The sequence below is a fragment of the Mustela nigripes genome, chromosome 4 (genome assembly GCF_022355385.1).
Source record: "Mustela nigripes isolate SB6536 chromosome 4, MUSNIG.SB6536, whole genome shotgun sequence".
NCBI classification, from domain to species: domain Eukaryota; kingdom Metazoa; phylum Chordata; class Mammalia; order Carnivora; family Mustelidae; genus Mustela; species Mustela nigripes.
The window spans coordinates 87,357,801-87,381,732 of record NC_081560.1 but is presented as its reverse complement, the minus strand read 5'-3'; the positions used below and the strand labels follow the sequence as shown (position 1 = coordinate 87,381,732).

The following is a 23,932-nucleotide window of genomic DNA, read 5'->3' as shown; positions in this document are numbered from 1 at the left end:
CTTCCCCGGAAGGGGAAGCAGAAGGACTGGATTAGAACTTAAGTCAGTCAGGTTTTCTATGGGAACATGATTATGCTCATAATTTCTGCTTGATTCCATTTCAGAAGAACTAAAACTAACATTTTAAAATCATTGTTTTATGTTTACAGAATAGTATTTCTTTTTAGTTTTGATTAAAGAGGTGATTTTTGCACTAAAAATGAAAGAAAGGTACTAGGATTGTATAACAAAGTGCCTGTTTGAATAGTAGTAGAGATACTTGAGATGATTATAATAGGGAATTGGTTTTGCCTCATGATACAATTTATATGTATTTACAGAACTTTTAGATGTATCGCTAGGTATTGGGTTAATCTGTTGGGATTTTTTTGTTTGTTTGTTTTACGAATTACTTTCTCAAACATTAAAAAAATGTTTTTTTTTAAGTAGGCTCCATGTCCAGTATGGAGCCCAGTGCAGCGGTGGAACTCCCAACTGAGATCAGCAGCTGGATCCTTCTCTGACTGAGCCACCCATGTTCCCCCAAACATAAGGATTTTTAATTGTTCACTGTTGTGGGTCTATAATTTTAACTTCTGTTTTCATTGCAGTTATTTTCCGGAAGCCAGTTTTGCATTTATTCTTTTATTACTTTATTGTTCTCCTCTGCACATGAAAGAAGTTTGATAAAATACAAAGTTGACTGTTCCAACCGACACCATATGTATAAACCGTTTTTCTGTAGGAACATGCTGGAGATGCACCTGGTAGTGGAATGGAAACCAACTTTGCTTCTCTATGTCTTTCTGTGTTGGAGCTTTACTTAAGAACCTTCAAGGATGACATGTTAATAGTCACTACTGACACCAACAGGCATGGCTCTGTGCTGGTCATCAGACGGTCTCTCCCTCTGTAAATCATTACAGTGCCTGCCACAGTGCACGGTACGAGGTTAGTCTTTCGTAAGTATTTGTTGAATGAAGAAGTATACCATGGCCAACATAGTGACAATTTGAATCTTTCACAGTTTCTAGTGTCTTTTGAAGGTCAGTTATTACTTTATGAGGTTAAAGTATCACTCCTGAAAGTGTATTTGTACTTAGAGTGAGAGAACAGATGATGGTTCTCAGTGAGCAGGATTAAATTAAGTGGCTTGGAATGCTCCCTTAAAATAATGTAGGATAGCAGGAGCCCTTTGGTGTTGAAGCCTTCACTGGTCAGGTGGTTTAATAAAGCATTGGTGTGATTTCTGGATAAAACCTTTTTTGTCTGTTTAAATTTCCATATATATTATCCGTAAATACAAGGTAATAATTTTATTGTATTTGGATATTTGATTTATTTTTAAAAATTAAGGATAAATGGGTACCTGGGTGGCTCAATGGGTTAAAGCCTCTGCCTTCTGCTCAGGCCATGATCCCAGGGTCCAGGGATCGAGCCCCACATTGGGCTCTCTGCTCCGCAGGGAGCCTGGTCCCCCCCCCCCCCCCCCCCCCCCCCCCCCCAAACCCCATTTGTGTGATCTCTTTGTTAAAAAAAAAAAAAAAAAAAAAAAAACCCATAAAAGTAATCTTAAAATAATTAAGGGTAGAGAAGGACTTAGTAAATAGTTTTTAAAAAATAAGGAAATAATTTCATGTTTTTTTTTTAAATTTGACACGGAGATAGAGAGCACGAGTAGGCAGAGCAGCAGGCAGAGGGAAAGGGAAAAGCAGCTCTCCACTGAGCAGGGAGCCCAATGGGGAGCTCGATCCCAGGACTCTGGGATCATGACCTGAGCTGAAGGCAGATGTTTAACGACTGAGCCACCAAGGTGCCCCTAATTTCATGTTTTTAAATTAAAGGATATGTTAAATGTTTGCACATTTGCAATTTTCACAATACCTGTGGAGCAAGAACTCCGTTATCTGGGGTTCTTTTGTTCTTCACCTCAACTCTCTCAGACACAGGGGAGACTAAGAACGGGGAGTTTCGAGAGATTGCGCAGTGTGCACAGCAGGGAACCAGGAGCTGGGTGGTTGGAGGTGGTGCTAACCCAGTGTGTCCCTGTAGTTCCTGAACATGCCAGTGGGATGCGGGAAGCACTGTCCTTAAATCTGCGGAGGACACATTTCACAGGGACATTTCTCAGGGAGTTGATGGCAGAAGGAAGAGTATAATTTGTCAGAAGAATGGCTTTTATGAAGCAGAAGGTTGCATACACGTGGCAGATAGTTAAACTTTTGGCATTGTGGTGCAGAGGTGTGGCAGGAGGAATTGCAAAGGAGGGGCCTTCAGTCCCATATTGTGCCTGGATTGTTGAAATGTGGAGAGCTTGTGATGGGTTAGCACATCTTCTTTTGAAGATGCTTTTTCATTTTCGGGGATGTTCCAGAAAGGATCTGGAAGGCAACAGCAAATAATCGTTGTTGCAGGGTTTTTTGTTTGTTTTTAGGCGAAGAGAAACACAAATCTTTTTGAAATTGTTTTTTTAAAGATTTTATTTATTTATTTGTAAGACAGAGAGAGAGAGAGTGAGAGCGAGCACAGGCAGACAGAGTGGAATGCAGAGTCAGAGAGAGAAGCAGGCTCCCTGCGGAGCAAGGAGCCCGATGTAGGACTCGATCCCAGCACACTGGGACCATGACCCGAGCCGAAGGCAGCTGCTTAACCAACTGAGCCACCCAGGCGTCCCTGAAATTGTTGTTCTTGAGCCTGTTCTGGGCAAGTGGAGTTAAGGTTGTGAGGTGTCATTGTCTCATATCTTCTTTGGACTGTTGGGCCCTGGGCTGAGGCAGCAGGTCCTCTGTGGTGTCTGTGTGCAACTCAGTGCTGCGCTCAGGCGCTGCGTCTTACAGCTCAGTCATTTTGCATAAAGAGTAATTGCATCAGTAGTGAAAGTTTCTACTGTGCTCCTTGTGCTTTTTAAGAAATTAGTCTTTTTTTTTTTTTAATATTTTATTTATTTACTTGACAGAGGTCACAAGTAGGCAGAGAGGCAGGCAGAGAGAGAGGAGGAAGCAGGCTCCCCACAGAGCAGAGAGCCTGATGCGGGGCTCGATCCCAGGACCCTGGAATCTGAGCCACCCAGGCACCCCAGAAATTAGTCTTTAAAAAGATGTATTAGAGGGGCGCCTGGGTGGCTCAGTCTATAAGTGTCTGCCTTTGGCTCAGATCATGATCCCAGGGTTCTGGGCAGGAAGCCTGCTTTTTCCTCTCACACTCCCTCTGCTTGTGCTCTCGCTTTCTCTCTCTCTGTCAAATAAATAAAATCTTGGGAAAAAAAAAAGACATATTTGAATAAATGTAAAAGCATTTAGATAATGCCTGGCTTGTAGCAGTAACTAGAATTTCGCTGGCTTTTTCCATCCTTAAAATTACAAATACAAACTTCCTTGTTCCGGTTCCAGTGTAGACCCAACCAAATACTCCAGGAGGTCAGGGTCCATATCTGTTCATGATGAAACAACACAGACCTATACAGTGTTAGTGTGGTTACTGCATGTAAGTGGAAGTCTTTCAGAAGTATGTTTTTAAGATTCATGTTATTATGGATTCAGCTTCTGTATTTGTATCAGAATGCTTTTTCTCAAAAATGTAAGTAATGATGAAAAAGTTAAAAGGAATGTGGGGGAACAGTGTTTAAAGAAATAGATACCAAGTATGTAAAAAAAAAAATAGTTTTAAAACAGTGATTTTGATGTTAACAAAAATGGTTTCTGCTTAAAATGCTTATAAAATGACTAGAATATTGTCTTCAGTATTGTTAGATCAAATTTTACTTCACATATTGAATTTCATACTTTGTTGATTATAGTGCCTTTTTGTTGTATGTTGCATGAGATGCTCCTTCCGGTAAGCAAACAGTCTCCTGCTGCCACTGTGTGTGGGAGCCCGTGCTGCGCTGTTACGCTCCCAGTACAGCAGCTCCCTGGTGAGGAGAGCCAGGGGTGCACAGGTCTCTGTACAGCAGTCTTTAAATGTCTGTATTCTCTGATCTGATTGTTGACTCCTGAGACTGTGTCCCAAGAATATAATTTGTAAGATATAGACAAAGATGTTTGACCAAAGATATTTTTAAACATGATTAGATAAAGTTTATCGAGGCTCGAAACAAAGGAATGGTTAAGTAATTTTGGTAGATGTGTGTCATGAAGTATTCTCTGCCTATTAAAATGGCATTTAGAGAGTTTTTAATGACAGAAGAGAATGCTCATGACTCCTGAAAAGAATATCCTCAAATTACGTAAGGTATATATGGGGAAAGGTTGGGAGGACATTTATGGAGATATTATGGCTTATCTCTGTACACTAGGTCTGTAAATAATTATTTATAGTTCCCTGATATATATATTTTTAATAATGAACAAAATTTTTTTTGTTGTTGTTATCTGAAGAAAAATAAATACCACTTTTCAAGCAGAAATACCCTAGGTCGTATCTCTGATTCGGCAAGGTGGCTCTGGTGAAGGGAGAGAGGGCTGGATGGGGAGGGACTGCATGTCAGAGATGGATGCAGGAGGACGGTGTTTAAGGCAGGGGTTGATGGAGGGATAGCCGGTAGGATGAGCGGCTTTGGGATTCAAGATAGTCATCAAAGAATGATTTGGGGTGTAGATCTTGGCAAACAGGTGCAGTTGGAGTGAAAATAGACTTTGGTGTGATGTTGGTTTGAGATCCTAGAAGAAACATGCAGATTTCTGCTTACCAGTTTGGCAGGCTGATCGAGATGCTTGTCTAGATCCAAAGTATGGCATGAGGCGGCTGCCACTGGCAGATGAATGAGGTACGAGGAAAGTACACAGCAGAGAAGGTCCAGTGGCCCATTCAAGGCCACAGAGCTCATTCTAATTTAAATGAGGTCTGTGAACTTTCTAGGTTGTGCATTTAACTACTGCTTTGTATTTTTCAAATTTTACTGAAAGGAGTGAAATATTACTTAGTTTATAAAAACGAGTATATAAAGCAACAGTATACTATGATTTAGAGATTTCCTTACGTGATCAAAAACATGGTGAGCAGATTAGTAAACCATTCGGACTAATGCATTCACGTGTTATTCATTTTCTGACTCTGCCAACTAAATACTGCAAATATTTTAAATTGATCATTTATAATTTTATCAATTTCTACTCTTTATTTCTCCCCATTGTTAAAAGATGATTATATTGGCACTTGTGGCTGTTGTTTCTCCTCCAGTGCTCTTTTAAAACATTTTAGACATTTAAGATACCAATTGAAACAAATTAGTCCCAGTCTGGGTTGACAGAATTAATGCTGGGAATCTGGGTGCCTCGATATATCCAGGTGGTTAAGGCGAACTGTAGTGAAAACAGTGTGTTAGAATTCTCCTAGAATGGTGTGCTGGTTGTGATGTGTTTCATATACCGACTGGCTGTGGAGAGAGTGACCGTGTCAGCTGGGTGTCGCAAGTCAGACTGTCTCAACGACAAATGGGCTCGAGAGGTCAGGGATCACTTAAATGATTCAGTGTAGAAAACATGGATTTACTAAACTCCATCTTTTGAGCAGTGGCTGTATTTTGTTTTTTGTCTGCTGATTTGAAAACACAAATCATTTAAATGAAATCTTACTTCATTTTTCAGGATTTCAATCACGTATTATTTGAGTTCCTCAAATTCTCTCTAATAAGTAGTAATGAAGAGACTATTTAGCTTGCATGCCTCTGGGTCAAGAGTCCACTAGTCAGAAATTTTTCCCTGTTCTTGCTCCCAGTTTGTGATGGAGTCATTACTGGGATTCTTTACTCATGAATTCCTGACATATAGAAATAGTATCTATTCAACAGAATTTTTTATATTTGCAAACCAAACCTCATTATTTACTGCATATTTGGGGGAAAGAAAGGACTAGGAAATATACTCTTCAATTCAGAGAATTTCTGTCATTGCACTGAAGTTCCGAAGCCATGTGAAGCGAGGAAATCAGAGTATTATAGGTGTGATGATTTAGAAAGTAGCATGTATTCGCCTTTTCAGGTGTGGTTTTCGCTCAGCATGCATTATTTAAGGTCTGTCTGAGTAGGCACTTGTGTGAGGTGGTAGGCAGCAAGGCCTAGCTCTTGTCCTTGGTTGTCTGCCGTAGCATCAGACCTGGTAAAGAACGCTGGACCACCCAGCGCTGGAAAGCTGGAGGGGAACCTGGGTGGAGGAGCTAACTGACCTTCATCAAGGGAGAATCCACTGGGTGATATGTAAATGCTCTTCCATATCACAGAAAAAGCAGTAAGAGGAGGGTGGGAAAAAATTCCCTTGTCATTGTACATGGCTGTGGCCTGGGTTCAGTTTCTCCAGGAAAGACTTCTCCAGACTCCTGCCCAGGAGGAGAAGGTGCAGCTGGGCTTGTGTTGTGGAAGCAGCGTGGAGAAGGAGTCCGAGAGTCTCACTGTTCATTGTCCAAATGTCGCTTATCTCAATACCTTACCGCGTCCTCCGTGCCTCCAGTCTCCAAAACATCTCGTCTTGGCCTCTGGGACAGTTGTAATCTGGCCACTCTGAGGGGAGAGGGTGTGTGGGGAGGGAGCCCGGGCTTCATCCAGCGGCCCCTCCCCTGCCGTGCCGCAGCCCCCCCATCCCCCACCCCGCCGTACCCTGCCGTGGTGCCGAGCCTGTCCGGCTCCCCGGGTCAGTGTCTGTTTATGCAGTGACTTTCCCTTGTAGCTGCTTGTGTTCTTCCTGCTGCTTATCTTCTCCATTCGCTTTGTTTTCAAAAAACATCAAATGTCTTGTTTTTCAGTTTCTACTTTTTATTATCTTTGTTCTTGTGGGCTTTCTTGGTTTTTTATTATTGGAAAGACAGAAGAAAAATGTATGCTAATCAGTCATGTTTAAATTAGACATTCTTGAGCTGTGGTTTTCTGAGGTGGAACGCCTACATGAGGATATAATTATTTATATTTTAATGGAATTAACCCAGAGTTGCTTTTACTTGAAGTGGGTGATTAGGATAGTAAATTTTAAGAGATATGCATTAAAGGGGAGATCCATTTCCTGAAGTCGTTTAGAGGATTAGAAATTTTTATTTCTGTCAGCCTTTCTTTGCTTTTGTCTGTTCCTACCTGTTTGCCTATGCAGTCGACCCTTGAATGACAGGGGTTTGGACTGAAATGGTTCACTTGCACAGATATTTTTTTATATACAGTACAGTACTATAAATGTACTTTCCCTACAGTTTTATTAATATTTCTGTCTCAGTTTTTTAATTGTAAGAATGCAATATGTAACATATATAACATATAAAATGTGTGTTAACTGTTTATAAGGAAGGCACTTGGTGAACAGTAGATAAATGTTTGGGTAATCAGAAATTATATGCAGATTTTTGACTGGATGGAGGTTGGTGGTGGTGCTGTCACTCACATTGTTCAGGGGTCAACTGTGTTTGAATCATAAGCACACTTGAGTGCATTACTGGTAGACATCTGGTAGAGGTGGCGGTGCCTTCTAACCGTGGGTGTGTACCGGTCTCCTAGTGACTGAGTCCAGGATACATTCCAGACCCACTGAGTCACAGTCTCCTGGGCCTAGGCTTTGGTTTTTTGGAAAAGCTTCCCTGTGATTTTGGTGTATAGTCTGCTTTAGGAACTATTGTGTTACAGCTTCTAAGATAAAAGTAGATTAAATACTGCATGGCATTTATATCTTACCAGAAATAAAGTCCACATTCTTCATTCAAAGGTGTCAAAATCTAGTCCGAACCTTTATAGAATTTCTGCCAATATTTTCCTGTGGGTCTGTTATGTGTCAGCAAAACTGAACAAGCCCCTTCCTGCCGCCATACCTGTGTTCACTCTGCAGTTCCCTGCCCTGAAGGTCTTTTCCCTTGCTACCACTTGTCCCTCCTCACAGGTGAGCCTCAACTGTGACTCCTTTCTCTAAGCATTCCTCGGGACTTACCTGGTCCAAGAGAGTATCATTGCCTTTCCGTGTATTTTGTTCTTGTCATTGTTGCCCCTGGACCGTATAACAGTGTGGGAAACTGTAACTTGAATATGTTGGGAGTTTATGGAAATAGTCTTTTCAAACCAGTGTGTGGCTTGTTTTAGTTTATTATTTAACCTGTCTGATATACCTGTATATTATACCTGTCCATTATAATCTGTTAGAGTCCTAGTTCTGTGAATGAAGATACATATTTTACTCATTTTAGCAAGAAAATAGAGTTCAGTAAATATTTCTTGAATACATAAATGCGGTATCTTCTCAGTACTTGGGAAATCAAGCAGAACTTGGAACTATGAGGTAGAATCACAAAATTTATGACACAGGGAAGGGGAGAGAATGTCCCAGTCTGTGCGTTCTGTTTGCCGTGAGTTGGTGAGCTGCTCAGACGGGTGTCTGGTATACCTGTATATTACATAGGTGGAGGGCTCTAGTCCCCGCCCCGTCAGCGCTGTGAGTTGGATGTTCATCAGGACAGTCTTCAGTTATTCGATAAACTCGCACTGAAATGGGACTTTGTTGTCTGTGAACGCGAGAGTCATTTGTAGTATCTGCTGTCGTGGGTGCTGGTCTTAGTACCACTGTATGTGTTGAATTTCTGTTCCACCTTAGGTAAGACTCTTCCTGTGTTTAACGCCGAAGCTTTGGTTTTCTCTCCCGTTAGAGGCAGCGTGTCCTCTCGCGCGGAGCGAAGGTCGGGACTGAGTGCCGGGTGTGTTATGTCAGTAACTGAGGGGTCTGCACTATTCTGTACTTGGTAGTGACGAGCACTGTGCTTACTGTTGATTGTCTTCTTATTGCTGAGTAGTTATTCCCACACTGTTTAGCCACAGTTTATCTTTCCTGCCATCATCCTTTGGACAGCATGAAACTGGCACATTATTTGTCTGAAGATTTAATACTTGGCACTTATTTCCAAAGTGCACGTGATCCTGATTTTTCTTGTTTAAAAGGTCGTTTAGAAAGTAATACAGAAAATGAGAGCAAAAGACTTGGTGTGTAATGTTGATGGTGGTGACATGTGCACGCAGTGGAGGGCATCAGAGTCTGGGGCAGGGGCGGGAGGCTGTGGTTCTGCCCGAACACGCAGGTTCCTGGGCCTCATCTCCGTCCTGGTGAGTCACACTCTGAATGCTGTAAGTGGCTGTCAGTAGCAGAGAGGACTCCTTCTGGTGCGTGTGCTCACGTGTATTTTGTCTTTAGCCAGTTACACAACCGAGAATTCAGATACTGGCTCCTGACACTTCAGTGATCTCACACAGCTGTTTGACAAATTGCATTCTTCCTTTTGAGAGCTCTGGTGACAGTGTGGTTGTCATTCTCTGCAGGAAATCTGGCTGTTTTCCCCCTTTTTTTCTCTCTTTGCTTTTGGGGTTCTTTAATTTTTCTCTATTGTGGTTCCTTTTTATCTGGCATACTTTGTGCTTTCTGAATCTGAGAAGTTATTATTATTATTATTATTATTATTATTATATCAGTTCTGGAGAATCCTCTGCTGTTATTTCTTCTAGTAGTGACTCTTCTCAGTTTTCTTCCTTTTTTTGGATTCAGGTATTAGTTTAGATCTCACTCTACTGCATGTCTTAACCTTTCTTTCAGATTTTCAGTATCTTTTTTTTTTTTAAGATTTATTTATTTGATAGAGAGAGCAAGAGACACAAGCAGGCAGAGCAGCAGAGGGAGAGTGAGAAGGAGGCTCCCCACTGAGCAGGGAGCCTGATGCAGGGCTCGATCCCAGGACCCTGGGATCATGACCTGAGCCGAAGGCAGTTGCATAACCAACTGAGCCACCCAGGCGCCCCCATATTTTCAGTCTCTTTATCTGTGATCTTTGCTGGGTGATTTCTTCAGATCCGTTTCAGTCTACTTGTGGTCTAATCCGCTCAACAAATTTTAAGTCTTATTTTTTTCTGCTCATGCTTTATTTCCTGTATTTCTATCGACATTGTGGACACCCTCCTTATTTTATATTCTGTATTCCACAATACTAGTATCTTAAATCTGTTTTTGTTGATTATTTCTTTTGGCTTGCTCACAGGGTGTTGTTTCCTTGTTTCAGTGATGATTTGAAAAACAAAACAAAACAAAACAAAAACCTGTTACATTACATTTCCACAGTCTTAGTCACTGAGAAACCCAGGAGCCCGGACTGAGGGTACACTTCTCCCAAGAGGATTTGTTTTTGCTTCTTCTGGGAGCCCTGGAATGGCAGTGACCCAGAAGCATTCTAAATTTCTTGGCTTGGGAGGTTTCCAGGACAGGGCAGGTATGATGATAAACTCCGATGCTGACTCCGCATGCGGGGACTCGTGAGACCATGGATTCCTAAGGAGGACTTCCCCAACCTTTTTCACACCAACCTGAAAAAGTTCAAGACACGGTATCCCAAGTCCACCTCACTGGCCAATCCTGGGTGCTTGCTTCATTTCTTCTGGTCTTACCTCTTCCGAGAACCTGTCCTTACATATCAGTTCACGTAGTTGGAATCCTAACCTACTCCCACTTTATTCTGGAGCCTCTCCTGCTGGGATTGGATTTGGTGCTTGCAGAATCTCTCATTTCCTTGGAAAATGTTTTTCTGATGGCTTCTTCAGGTAACCACCAGTCTCTGAGAATGGCCACTCCTACAAGAATAATATGCATGTGCTTTAACATCTTCAAAGAACAATATACACAATTCCTACAGTGAGGTTGGTAGTAGGGCTAATTGAAAGAACTGCCTTCAGAAATAAAGCTGTTTATTTAAAATTTAACAATATGGATGAATGAAACTAAAGTTCCAGAGAGACAGAATGTATTAGAGAAGACCAGTAAATCTTCAGGTGATCAAAATTCTGTGCCAGCAATTGTGAATTTTTTCCCCTCTGGGAGATACCGTTTTTAATACGAGAACAGTTTTGATGTGTAAAGCCCATTATGTGGAAGTCTAGCTCACAAGCTCTTATCTTTGTACTTGTCAAAAAAGACTCAGTTAGAATAAGTCATGTTTTTTTGTTTTTGTTTTTCAGATTTTATTTATTTATTTGAGAGAGAGTGCACTAGTGGTGGAGAGGGAGAAGCCGGCTGCCATTGAGGAGGAAGCCAGATGCAGGGTTTGATCCCAGGACGCTGGGATCATGACCTGAGCTGAAGGCAGACGCTTAACTGACTGAGCCACCCAGGCACCCAAGTCATGTGTTAATGGAGAAGATTTATTAAGCAATTTGTTTACTCATTAAGTTTTAAAAATTCATGTTAGACATCATTCTCTTCAAAGATGATTATAACAACAATACAGTCCCCTTTTTTGTCTTATAGAAATACGTGATCATTAACAACAGAGATCCTGGTGAAACATTGCTAAATCTCTTAACTAATCATGACTATGAGGTCGCATGGGTGTAGAAGCAAGGGGTTAAACAGAGGTGGGACTGATGCCAGCCTTTGCATTACGACAGTCACAGGTGAACAGAGGGCCAGAGGCCCAGTAGCAGTGTAGCCACATCTGGAGCCCTGCAGAGACAGACAGGTTCACAGTCACCACACATCAGTGAGGAGGGAGGGCAGGATTCACCTTGATACCCTGCCTGCCACTACATGCACAGTCACCATCCCGGCCCATTTATGCATCATCTCTCTCAGTTTTCACCACACTCTGACTTTCTTTCCAGGCCCTGAGAGCTTGTCGCTGGCTTGAGTTCTTGTGGATTTGTAAGTGATAGAACTAGTAGTCAAGCCTGACCACAGCCTTTCTATCAGAAAGCTGCATGGCAGTTGGACTTTGACCTTTAGCTGAACCTCTGGTTCTGTGTTCGAGATCTGTAGTAAGTTCTCCTTAGCGGAACTGCAGGGAATGGGTGTCATAGGTGTGAACTACTTTCCTAGCATCTTGTTTCTCTTTCCTTATTTTCCTTTCCCGTCTGTATAAGTTAAGTGGGCGTGCATGCGGTACCAAATTGGAAAAGTATGGAAGGCGCATGAGGAATTTTGGGAATGTTCATTCCTTTCCGTGGCCACCAGTCGCTGAGTTCCTCTCCCTGCATCGAGCCGTCACTGCCGTCACTGCCGTCACTGCCGGATTCTTGTTGCTCCATCCAGAGATAGCAACACAAGGCACACGCTTCTTGTCTCTGCAGAGCCTGAGGTCCGTGCCGCATAAAAGACCTCCTTAGCATCTTGTGTTTATCAGGGCACGTCCTGTCTGTACACAGAGCACTGCCTCATTATTTCTGTGTAACACCTTTCTCGAGAGAGAATTCACCTACTCTAAATGTACCCATTTCAGACGTACAATTTCAAGGTTTTAAAGTATACTTAGAGTTTTGCAACCATCACCAACCACTTAATTTCAGAACATTTCCATCACCCTGAAAAGGAACTCTTACACGTGAATTGTCATCCCGTTTCCTCCCATCTCCGTAAGCAGCTGTTGATCTTCTGTCCGTTCTGGGAACTGTGTAGGAATGGAGTCATTCACTGTGATCCCTAGTGACCAGCTTCTCTGATCGACCATAATGCTTTCAGACATTATGGTTATAGCCTCTGAAAGTACTTTATTCCTTTTGATTGTTTTGTTGCTGGTAACAGGCATTTGGGTGGTTGTTCCTTTTGGCTGTTATGAGTAGTGATGCACTGACGATTTATATACAAGATGTTGTTTTGATGTAAGTTTAGTTTCTCTTCATTGTTACATACCTGGTAGCGGAATTGCTGGGTCATATGGTAACTCTCTTCCAACATTTTGAGAAAGTGCCTCCAGTTTTTCAAATGTCTTCAAAATGGCTGCACCATTTTCCTTTCTCCTTAGCAGTGTATGAGGGTTCTGATATCAGCACATCCTTGCCATCACATGCTATTATCTATCTGTTATGTGTCAGCAAAGCTGAGCAAGCCCTTTCCTGCCGCCATACCTGTGTTCACTCATGCAGTTTCCTGCCCTGAAAGTCTTTTTCCCTTGCTACATGTTGCTCCTTATAGGAGAGCCTCAACAGTGACTCCTTTCTCTAAGCATTCCTCGGGACTCACCTGGCTCAAGAGAACATCGTTGCCTTTCCGTGTATTTTGTTCTTGTAAGGTCCAGGGGCAACAATGACAACAGTATAACAACACACACAGCACTTGATTGTTACTGATTTGAGATTATTATCCTGGTAGTTGTGAAGTGGTATCTCATTATGGTTTTGATTTTCATTTTTTTGATGGATGATGAGCACGTTTTCTAGGAGATTTATATAGTGTTAGATCTCAACATCTAGGTCTTTGATCTGTTATGAGTTATTTTTTAGTGTGTATGAGGTGAATTAGGAGTCTGTACTTTCCATGTGGATATTCAGTTTTCCCATCACTTTGTTGGCACTGCCCTTGTTGAAAAGACTACTCTTCCTGAAAAATCCGTTGACTATATGCTAAGGGTTTATTTCTGTACTCTCAGTTCCCCTCGACTCGCTCTGTGTGTCCAGCCTTTTGTCCATACCACACTGTCTTGATTACTGTGCCTTTGTAGTGAGTTTTGAAATCAAGAAGTATGAGTCTTCCAATTTTTGCTCTTTTTCAAGATTGTTTTGGCTATTCTGGGCCCTTGCATTTCCATATGAATTTTAGGAATGACTTGTCAATTTCTGCGAATAGGCCAGCTATTATTTTGCTACGGATTGAATTGAATGTGTAGATCATTTGGGGGCATATTGTCATCTTAACAGTATTAAATCTCCAGTTCATGAATCAAGCATGCCTTTCTGTTTATTTAGGTCTTCTTTAAATTCTTTCAATAATGTTTTTTAGTTTTTACTGTATGAGTTTTATATATTTTTTAAAAGATTTTATTTATTTATTTGACACAGATCACAAGTAGGCAGAGAGGCAGGCAGAGAGAGAGGGGGCTGAGCAGAGAGCCTGATGGGGGCTCGATCCCAGGACCCGGAGATCATGAGATCCTAACCTGAGCCACCCAGGTGCCCCAAGTTTTGGCATTATTTTGTTAAATTTATTCCTAAGTACTTTATTCTGTTAGATGCCATTGTGGATGGACTTTTCTTAATCTCATTCATCTCATTCTTTCTGGCAGAGTTGTGTAGTATATGTCTGCCATAATCTACCAGGTGTTATTAATAATAAGTCCTCTCTTGCTACACATTTGGATTCTGATATATTGCTGTTTGCAGACCTTGTCACTGTGAGTGTATCAGTAAGATGAATTCTAGGAAGGAGGTGTGCTGAGCTAAAGGGTATTCAGATATTGGAATCATCTGTCCAATTTAAATTGAATATACACTCTCTGTTTATAGTTTTATAGCTTATTTTTCAAACTTCTAGTAGTGAGCTACATAGAAAAATGTTTCATACTCTTTTAGTTGATCTTATTTATTTATTAAAAATAATGACATGCTGGAAGAAGTCCATGCTTTTAGAATATCGCCTATAGCAGTGTTGTCCAATAGAGCTTCCTATGGTGATGGGAATGTTGTGGGTCTCCACTGCCTAGTACTGTAGCCGCCCGCTGTGTGTGGCTGCTGAGTGCTTCTGAGGCTAGAGTGATTAAGAACTGAATTTTAAATTTTACTCTGTTTTAATTAAATTGGCTAGTGCCTATTGAATTGTATAATTACAGTTGCTTTCAGATTTAAAGGTTTTGGACATTTGCAGAAGACTTGTCCAAAGTGGTACGGTGTTGCATTATTTCCTGAGTAACACAAGGCAGCTGTGAGTGGTTGTAGTAAGATTCGTCAACATACAGGTCTCAGCAAACAGTCCTTCTTTTGTAGCCATGGAGCCTATGCCCCTTTGACTTGATCGCCTACAAACAGTATTTCAGTGGAAACACATATGGGTCCTACCTAGGTTTGCTGGCTCTTTTTCCTTTTTTTAGTGCATATCTCATCCTAATGTAAAAGGTAGGCTTACATGAGGTTTTTATACATGCATATTCTTTAAAATCTGCACATAAAATATATGATCTATATTGGTGATTATAGTATGGTCATTGTTACGGATTTTAAGCTGGTGCCTTCATAACCTTGTACTCTGGCTCCGAACTAGGCTGTGCCCTGGGCCATTTCACTCATTATTTCTCCTTGGCATTCTCACGTACTTTGGAAAAGCCTGTAGCTACCATAAGCTGCTTGCTTATGACCTCTACTTCTATTTATAGCCCCAATTTTTATTTTTTAGCTATAGATTCTATATACCAAGCAAGCCACTATATTCCTATACTGCTGGGTGTCCCAAATGCCTCTCAAACTGAGATGAACTAAAAGAGAAGGAAATTTTCTCTGGAAGCCCTTCCTCTTCCTCCTGGCTCTGTTTGCTATCCTAATTAATGGTAATGCTATCTCACTACCAGAAATCGAGGAGGCAAAGACCCACCTCCACCAACTAAATTACCAAGTTCTGAATTCATGGCTTTATCCTCTCTTCCCTGGGCTCCTCACCAGTTTCCTTGCTTCTGGCTTTTATCCTTTCTACCCATTCCACATACCAGTTCCGTATGTTCTTGGCAGAAAACAAATCTCTTACATTTCAGTGGCTCCTGCTTGCTGTAAGGATAGAGCCCAGACTGCTTAGAACGGTGCTGTGGGTCATTCCTCCATGAGCTGATGACAGCAGAACCTCTTGCCTGTCTCTGGCCTTGGCACTCCAAAGGCTCTTTTAGGCCTTTTTGCTTCTGGTCACCTTGTGTCCAGGACTGGGGCCTCCATCTGTCTGTTGCCCCGACCCTTCACGCCTTGTTCTAGTCAGTCCCAGCATGTAGGTGTTTCTGCCATCTCCCCCTCCCTGACGATAACTGGGAAGCACTGCTTGTGTTCATGTATCCCTGTTGACCTGCATTTCTCTCCTTGCTAGACTGCGTCCCTCAGTGCTGGGCTCCTGGGAAGCTTTTGCTGGGTTATGGTAGATACTCTTCTGACTGTGTGTGGGATCGGTGGATGTCTTCTTACACCCCTCTTAACTCTGGCGTACATTTTTTCTGTTAGTCTTTTTCAACTTCAGTAGTAATATTTCTCCCAGGTCCCACTAATGTTTTATAAAATATTCACAGTACCGGTGGCTTAAGAAGTGTGTAGCCCTGTCATATATCTGTTGTTAGGTGATCAAACAGTTAACTCCTTTCTTGTCTAAAATGTTAAGTGGGGAGGCAGATCTGTTTACTTTGTCACCAACTTTTAGTTGGCTGTGTTCCATATTCTAGAAAACAATGTAGTCTTGGAAAATAAGGTCTAAATGTTCTAGCTTTGAATTATGATTATTTCTGTTAGAATTTGGGGCATACGTTTTTGGTTTTTGGTTTTTGTTTTTTTGTTTGTTTGTTTGTTTGTTTAACCTGCCTATGCCCAAAGAAGAATTGGCTTCCATTCTTGAATATCCAGCTTCTTAATTCCTCTGGCCATTTTAATTACCTAAAAAAAATCTGGACCTCAGTTGAGGCCAAAATCTGATAAATTAACATGAACTGCTCAATTACTTACTGAGAACTTACTTGGCCAGCTGTATTCATTTTCTATTGCTGTGTAACAAATTACCACACACTTAGCAGCTTAAAACAATACCCATTTATTAGCTCATCATTCTGTAGGTCAGAAATTAGGGCTGCACAGCCTGACTGGATTCTCATGACTGGAGATCAAGCTGTTGGCCAAGACTGCGGTTCTCTGTTGGGGCTCAGAGCACTCTTCCAAGATGACTGGTCACTGGCAGAACTCATTTCCTTGCATTGAAGTCCTTGTTAGTCCTAGCCGTTGGCTTGGGCACTGTGCTCACTCCCAGAGGTCGCTGGAAATTCCTTGCTCTGTGGCCCTGATGGGCAGTTCACAGCATGGTTGTTTGCTTTCTCCTCTGCCAGCTGCAGCACTCTCTGACTCTCTGACTTCTGTGACCAGCCAGAGAAAACCCTCTCCTTTTAAAAGGCTCATGTAATTAGGTCAAGCCCACCCCAGCATAGCTGCCCTGTTGCCGAGTAGCATAATATCGTGGTAAGAGTGGTATCTTGTTCACAGGATCTACCCACATTCAGAGGAACAGGAAATTCTGTAAGGGTGAGGGTCACTGGGGCTCAGTTTTAGAAGTTGGTCTACCACAACAGACACTTACCATTAATGTTTGATTTTCCCAAAGTTCGGAAGTTTTTTCATTAGGGAAGAACACATGAACTCATTACGGGTTTTTTTTTTTTCTCCTTAGCTGTGAGGCTTTACCCCAGTGTTACAGGAAGGCTTTTTGGATAAGCTATTTTGAGAGAAAGTATATATTGATTAGTTCTGTCCTTAAGCAGAAATGGCAGATTGCTTATTCCTCTGGCTGACAATTTGCCATCAAGAATGGGGAGTTGGAGGGAGGGAGGGAGTTTTAGATTAGGTGATGGACATAGGGGGAAAGAAAACAAAATTTGGCTTTATGTGAATGTTCTAGAAGTTCATTTTGAACTTCTTTTTTAAAGTATATTTTGGCTAAAGATGAAACGAATGAATTAATTTCTTAAACTAGTGTTAGTTGCCATTTACATTGATAATAAAGGAAAGGCCGTTTTTCTGCCAAAAGTGAAGTTTATTTGTCCTTTTCTCTGCTCAGAAGAAATAGCAGCTGGAAGGAAGTCGGGACTCCGGTTGCCATGACAGTGTGGGGCCGATGATGCATGCCTTTAGCTAGGGTTCGAGTTTCCTCCCTGGTGTGGTAGAGCCAATGTACCTGAAAAATACAATAGGCAGTAGATAAGCATGGTAAAATCATCTCAGTATTATAATATTTAAGGAAAACCGCTTGTTCTTTAAATGGCATTTTTTGCTCATCCTATTTGGAGTAGTGAGAATATTTAGGTGTCCTTTGTAGGGAAAAATGAATATGTAATCCTTTGTGAAAAATAAAATGGCAAGTTGGAATTTCGTTTCTAAATTTTTTAATTCTAGTTGCTGAGGGTGGTACCTTGTTTATGTTATATGAGAACATGTTCTTTAAATTAATTTACAGAACTGCATACTTCTTTCTGCTGTAATGTGGCTGGGGCAGTTGTGAAGGAGACCATGTGTACAGATTTTCTAAATCTAAATGTAGGTATCTCTAATTTTTCTTGTAGGCCTATCCTTTCTAAAGTGGACATTATAAGATACTGGTGTGTGTGTGTGTATGTGTGTGTGGCATGTGCATTTTTTTCCTTTAAAAAAACCCAGCTTTTTGAAATTGCTCGGTACATGTGAACAGTTAATCCCATTCCCGTTCCTTTTCTCTTTTCTCTGCCGCCAGCCCTCAGCAACCACTGATTGACTCTGTTCTCTGTACATTTGCCTCATCTGGACATGTTCATGTCAAATAGAATCCTACACCGTAGTCTTTGGTGCCTGGTATTTTTCACTTAGCATAATGTTTTCAGGGGTCACCCATGTGGTAGCATATGTCAGTACTGCATTTCCTTTTCTTTTCTTTTCTTTTTTTTTTTTAAGATTTTTATATATTTATTTGACAGAGAGAGATCACAAGTAGGCAGAGAGGCAGGCAGAGTGGGGGATGGGGCGGGGAGCAAGCTCCCTGCTGAGCAGAGACCCCCGACTGGGGGCTCAATCCCAGGACCCTGGGATCATGACCTGAGCCAAAGGCGGAGGCTTTAACCCACTGAGCCACCCAGGCGCCCCTGCATTTCTTTTTATTGCTTAATAATATCACATTTTATTTATTCATTTATCAGTCAGTGCACATTTTTTGTCTATTATGAATAATGCTGCTATGAATATTTTCACACAAGACTACGTGGGGACATATGTTTTCATTTCTTTTGGGTATGTACCTGGAAGTGGAATTGTTGGGTTTTATGAGAAGTCTGAAGTCAACCTTCTTGGGAGCTGCCCAGCTGCAGAGCAGCTGGGCCGTGTAACAGTCGTGCTGCAAATTCAGGGTTCTAATTTCTTTAGGCTCCCCAATACTTGTTATTGTGTGTTGTGTTGTGTTTTGTTTGTTTTTAAATTATACCCATCCTAATGGGTGTGAAGTGGTATCTCATTGTGATTTTGATTTTTCATTTCCCAGACAGCTAGTGATGTTGAGCACCTTTCATGTGATTATTGGTCACTTACAGGTCATCTTTGGAAACTATCTCTTCTAATCTTTTTCCTTTTTTAAGTTGGGTTTGCCTTTTTATTGTCAAGTTGTAAGAGTTCTTTTTATTTTTGTTTTTAACATTTATTTACTTATTTTTTAAAAAGATTTTATTTATTTTTTTGACACAGAGAGAGAGAGAGAGAAAGATCACAAGTAGGCAGAGAGGCAGGCAGAGAGAGAAGGGGAAGCAGGCTCCCCACCGAGAAGAGATCCCGATGTGGGGCTTGATTCCGGGATCATGACCTGAGCCGAAGGCAGAGACTTTAACCACTAAGCCACCCAGGTGCCCCCTATTTTTAACAATTTTTAAAGATGTATTTATTTGAGAGAGAGCACATGTGTGTACACACACATATGAGCTCAGGAGGAGGGGGAGAGGGAAGCACCCGATCCCATGACACTGAGATTATGACCTAAGCTAAAACCAAAAGTTGTTGGCTCAAGCAAGTGTGCCACCCACCTGCCCCAAGTTCTTTTTCTTTTATTTTGTTTATTTTTACTTTTTAAAGATTTTATTCATTTACTTGACAGAGAGAGCACAAGCAGGGGGAGTGGTAAGCAGAGGGAGAGAGAGAAGCAGTCTCCTCGCTGAACAAGGAGCCCGATACGGGGCTCAATCCCAGGACCCTGGGATCATGACCTGAGCTGAAGGCAGATGCTCAACCGACTGAGCCACTCAGGTGCCCTCGAGTTCTTTTTATATTCTAGACATATAATACCCTTATCTTGTATGATTTGCAGGTATGTTCATCCTTTCTGTAGACTGGTTTTACTTTTTTGATTGCCCTTTGAAACACAAAAGTTCTGAATTTTAATCAAGTCCACTTTATCTTTTTTCTTTTATTGCATATGCTTTTAGTGTCATATTTAAGAAATGTTGCGTAGCTCTAGAGTAATGAAGGCAGTCAGGCTTCTGCCTTTGGTTCCGGTCATGATCTCAGGATCCTGGGATCAAGCCTCCCATAGCCTTACATCGGGCTCCTTGCTCAGCGGGAAGTCTGCTTCTCCCTCTCCCTCTGCCCCTTCCCCTGCTTGTGTTCCCTCTCTCTCTGTCTGTGAAATAAATAAATAAAATCTTTTAAAAAAAAGTCTTTGATCCATTTCAAATTAATATTTATGTTTGTGTGAGGTAAAGTTACAGCTTTTTTTTCCCCCCATTTCATACAGATGACCAATTTTCCCATTACCATTTTTTTTGGAAGGAGCATTCTTTCACCATTTAATTGTGTGGGCCTCCTTGGCGAAAATATTTATGAGTTCCCTGCATGGCTTCTTAAGTGCTTCTAGTAATTCTTATATGAAATAACTTCTTGATGGTTTTCAACAGGACTGATGAAAAGATATTTTTTTAAATCTGTTGATAAATTTCATGAGTATATATTTGGTGATAGAAACAGCTGCTGTAGAAGCCATGAGAAACCATGTGAAGAAGCCAGCCTTAAAGATGGTGTGGCCTGGTCCACACAGCTGCCCTACAGCAGATTTACCAGGGCTTCTCCTGTGTGGAAGCAGTAACTAGGATGGATGGGATGAAAAAGAGAATGATTGGGACTATAACATTGTTCTGAGCCTTCCTATGCTGAGTTGAGTGATTTAATAGTTAGTGATAATTGATGTGAGGCAGGTTACTAGGAGAAGCCTTTTTTTTTTTCTAAAAAGATTTTATTTATTTGTCAGAGAGAGTGAGCACAGGCAGAGGCAGAGGGAGAAGCAGGCTCCCTGCTGAGCAAGGAGCCCTCGATCCCTGGACTGCTGGGATCATGACTTGAGCCAAAGGTAGCCGCTTAACCAACTGAGCCACCCAGGCGTTCCTGGGAGAAGCCTTAAAAAAAAAAAAATCACAGGGCACCTGGGTGGCTCAGTCAGTTAAGCGCCTGCCTTCACTTGGGTCAAAATCCAAGTGTCCTGGAATCAAGTCCCACATAAGGCTCCCTGCTCCTCGGGGAATCTGTTTCTCCCTCTGCTGCTCCTCCTACTCATTCTCTCTCTTCCAAATAAATAAATAAAATCTTAAAAAAGAAAAGAAAAGAAGGGAAAAGAAAAATCCAGTTATTGGGTGTCCAGGAATCTCTCCTGTGGGGTTGGTGATCTGAAGGGTCTAGCGTAGTGCTGGTCTCATTTGTAGTTCAAACTGTTCTAGTAGTCACATTAAAAAAAAGCAAAAAGGATCAGGTGAATTTAATTTTAATAATATATTTCATTATATCCCAAACATTATTGTTTTAACAATGTAATAAATAATAATAATAATAATTAATAAGATATTTTACATTTTTTGTATGAAATCTTGGAAATCCAACGTGTAGTTTTACACGTACCTTGATTTGGATTAGTCACATTTCAAGTACCTGCATGTGGCCAGTGGCTGCTGATTTAGGCAGCATAGCCCTAGATCCTTCGGTATGATAGCTGGTTGGAATGTTACATCAGCATTTTTCAGCTTTCTTTATACTTCAAGGCACCCCGACTCATCCCTTTAACCTGATAGAACTGACTGGCTTTGGGTGAGATTTCTGCCTGCCTGTTGATGTGGTCCTCACTGGAGGGGTGGGAGGTGCCTATTCATTGAGACCAGAGGGTCCGAGAATTTTGTTAAGCAATGTGGGCATCTCACCAGATGGGTGAAGAATAAGAAACTCATTGTGATGAAGGTATTTGAACCTCTCAAAGGAGAGAAAATGAGCCCATGCAAATTAGAATTTCTTTTCTCTTAACACAGATACAATCTATTCCACAGAGATGAAGCTAAAACCAGAAAATATTGTGAGAGCAGTGGATCCCTAATGGGCATGGCTTTGTTCCCAGGGGTGTTATCCACGGCTGGACCCAGTTTTGATGGTCGCACCTGGGGGTGGGGGATAGGATGTTACTGACGTCAGCGGCTTGAGGCCAGGGATGCTGATAACATCCTGCCGGGGACAAAACAGCCCCTGCTACCCGGCCCAAATGTAAGAAATCGTAAAACAAGATCCTCCAGTTCTGTTCTTTTCATTTCTGTTCCCTAGTTCCTATAGGGAATAGAACGCATTTTCTTTTGAATTTGGAGAATCTCCTCGTTTATTCATATAAAATTTCTAAGGAAGAAATAGCTAACTTTCAAAGTGTTTCTGACTGAGCAGACTTGTCAGCTGGGTAGATTCTGCTCACGGCCCTGAAGAATGAATGGGTCGCATGAGACCATTCATCTTGCTAACCTTCTCTTCCCTCCGGAGAAGCCGTGGGATGGGTGCAGTCCTCCCCTGCCTCCCCCTCCTCGGACCTCTTTTCTGTCCAGTACATTCCACTTGCAGTAAGAGCACATATGTTAACAAGAGAAGGAGCATCTGCAAGGCTGCCAGAAAGATGATCACACTTGCATAAGGTCTGTTGGATGTATTTTTGGACGTATTCTGGCAGTGATGTGGGTGTTTGGTTGTGACTCTTCCCTTCCAGGGCTTCATCATGAGCAGTTGGTTAACTCAGAATATGATCACCACCACGCTCCTAATGTTTGTCACCCAGAGGGCTGTAACTTTGAGTCTTCATAAATTCTAGCAAGTAGAAATCAATACAAGTCATTTTTTTTTTTTTTTTAATTTATTTGACAGACAGAGATCACAAGTAGGCAGAGAGGCAGGTAGAAAGAGAGAGAGGAGGAAGCAGGCTATCCGCGGAGCGGACAGCCCGATGCGGGGCTCGATCCCAGGACCCTGGGATCATGACCCGAGCCGAAGGCAGAGGCTTTAACCCACTGAGCCACCCAGGCGCCCCTCAATACAAGTCATTTTCAGCTCATAAGCATTCGTTAGTTCTGCCGAAGGTGGTCCTGATTGCCAGCGTTCGCTGGTGACTGCAAATGCTGCCTCTTCCTGGTGACTGCTAGTGTTTCTGCTGCCTTCGACCCTTGGCCCCCCCTTTGTTGCTTGTGACAATGTGAGTGTTGGGGACGAACCACATAAATGAACTGTAGCTAACTTAGGCTTAAGGCAATATAGTAAATGCTATCTTAGATGTGGCAAGAATTTAGAGGTCCAGCTTAGAAGGGGTCACTGGTCAGGGCAGCTCTGCTGGCCCTGCCTCGTACCAGCAGCTGCAGATGAACTTGCGCCCTGTGACTGCTGATCCGAAGGCACCAGGGCTCTCAGGTGACCTCTAGCTGTCTGTGCCCTCACCTGTACCACCAGGAAGAGAGCACATCTGGAAGCTGCCTTCCACTGTGCAGAGAGTAGTGATGTCTTGAAGGGTGTTTTTAGAAGGGGAGCCATGAATACTGGGCAGGCCAAAGCCGAGCACTGGTCTCCCACATTAGGGCTTGTGGGATTCCCCTGGCTCCCAGACTAGAGACCCCCTGCTCACCTACTGAAACTCTCTCTGGGAAACGCAGATACCTTCTGCAGGGTATCCGCACATCCCCATTTCCTACCCACGCAGCTCTGGTCAGCTCAGGGAGGGCAGTGGTGGTTCCATTGCTGGGGCAGCTTGTCTTAGTTGAAGGGAGAGATGTGGTTCTATGCCTGTGTTGTGACCTTAGGTTCAAGTTTCAGAAGGACATGGTTAGAAATAGCAGTTACATTTTATAGTAAGTGAAAGCTTGATTTTGTAGGATTGCATTATGAATGCATTATTTATTTAAGCAAATATATTCAGTATGCTCTTGAGTTTTTAGATTCCTGAAAGAAGGTTTATATATGTAATCTCTCAAGCTTAAAAATGTTTTTTCTTTACAGGTTTTCTTAACTTTTGTAAAAGAGCATAATTAATCATGATTGAGCCTTTATATGATAATTAGAAATGACCACTTTGCAAACCTTGCAAACCTGGCATTAATATATGGACAGTATCTATGTTTGACAATGGGTATTTTCTTTGTTTAATTTCCAGTTTGGGGACAGTGTTCTTGATAAGCAAGGTTGATCAATAACTGTGAATTCTGTGATGAAAATGACTGTAGATCAGCTACAGTGTGTATTAATTAG

General features: G+C 41.9%; 1 protein-coding gene across 4 annotated transcripts in view; it reads left to right on the top strand.

The window, feature by feature from the left end:
- SRPK2 (SRSF protein kinase 2) overlaps positions 1-23,932 on the top strand; it is a 145,575-nt gene that overhangs the window by 43,026 nt on the left and 78,617 nt on the right. The window lies entirely within an intron of this gene.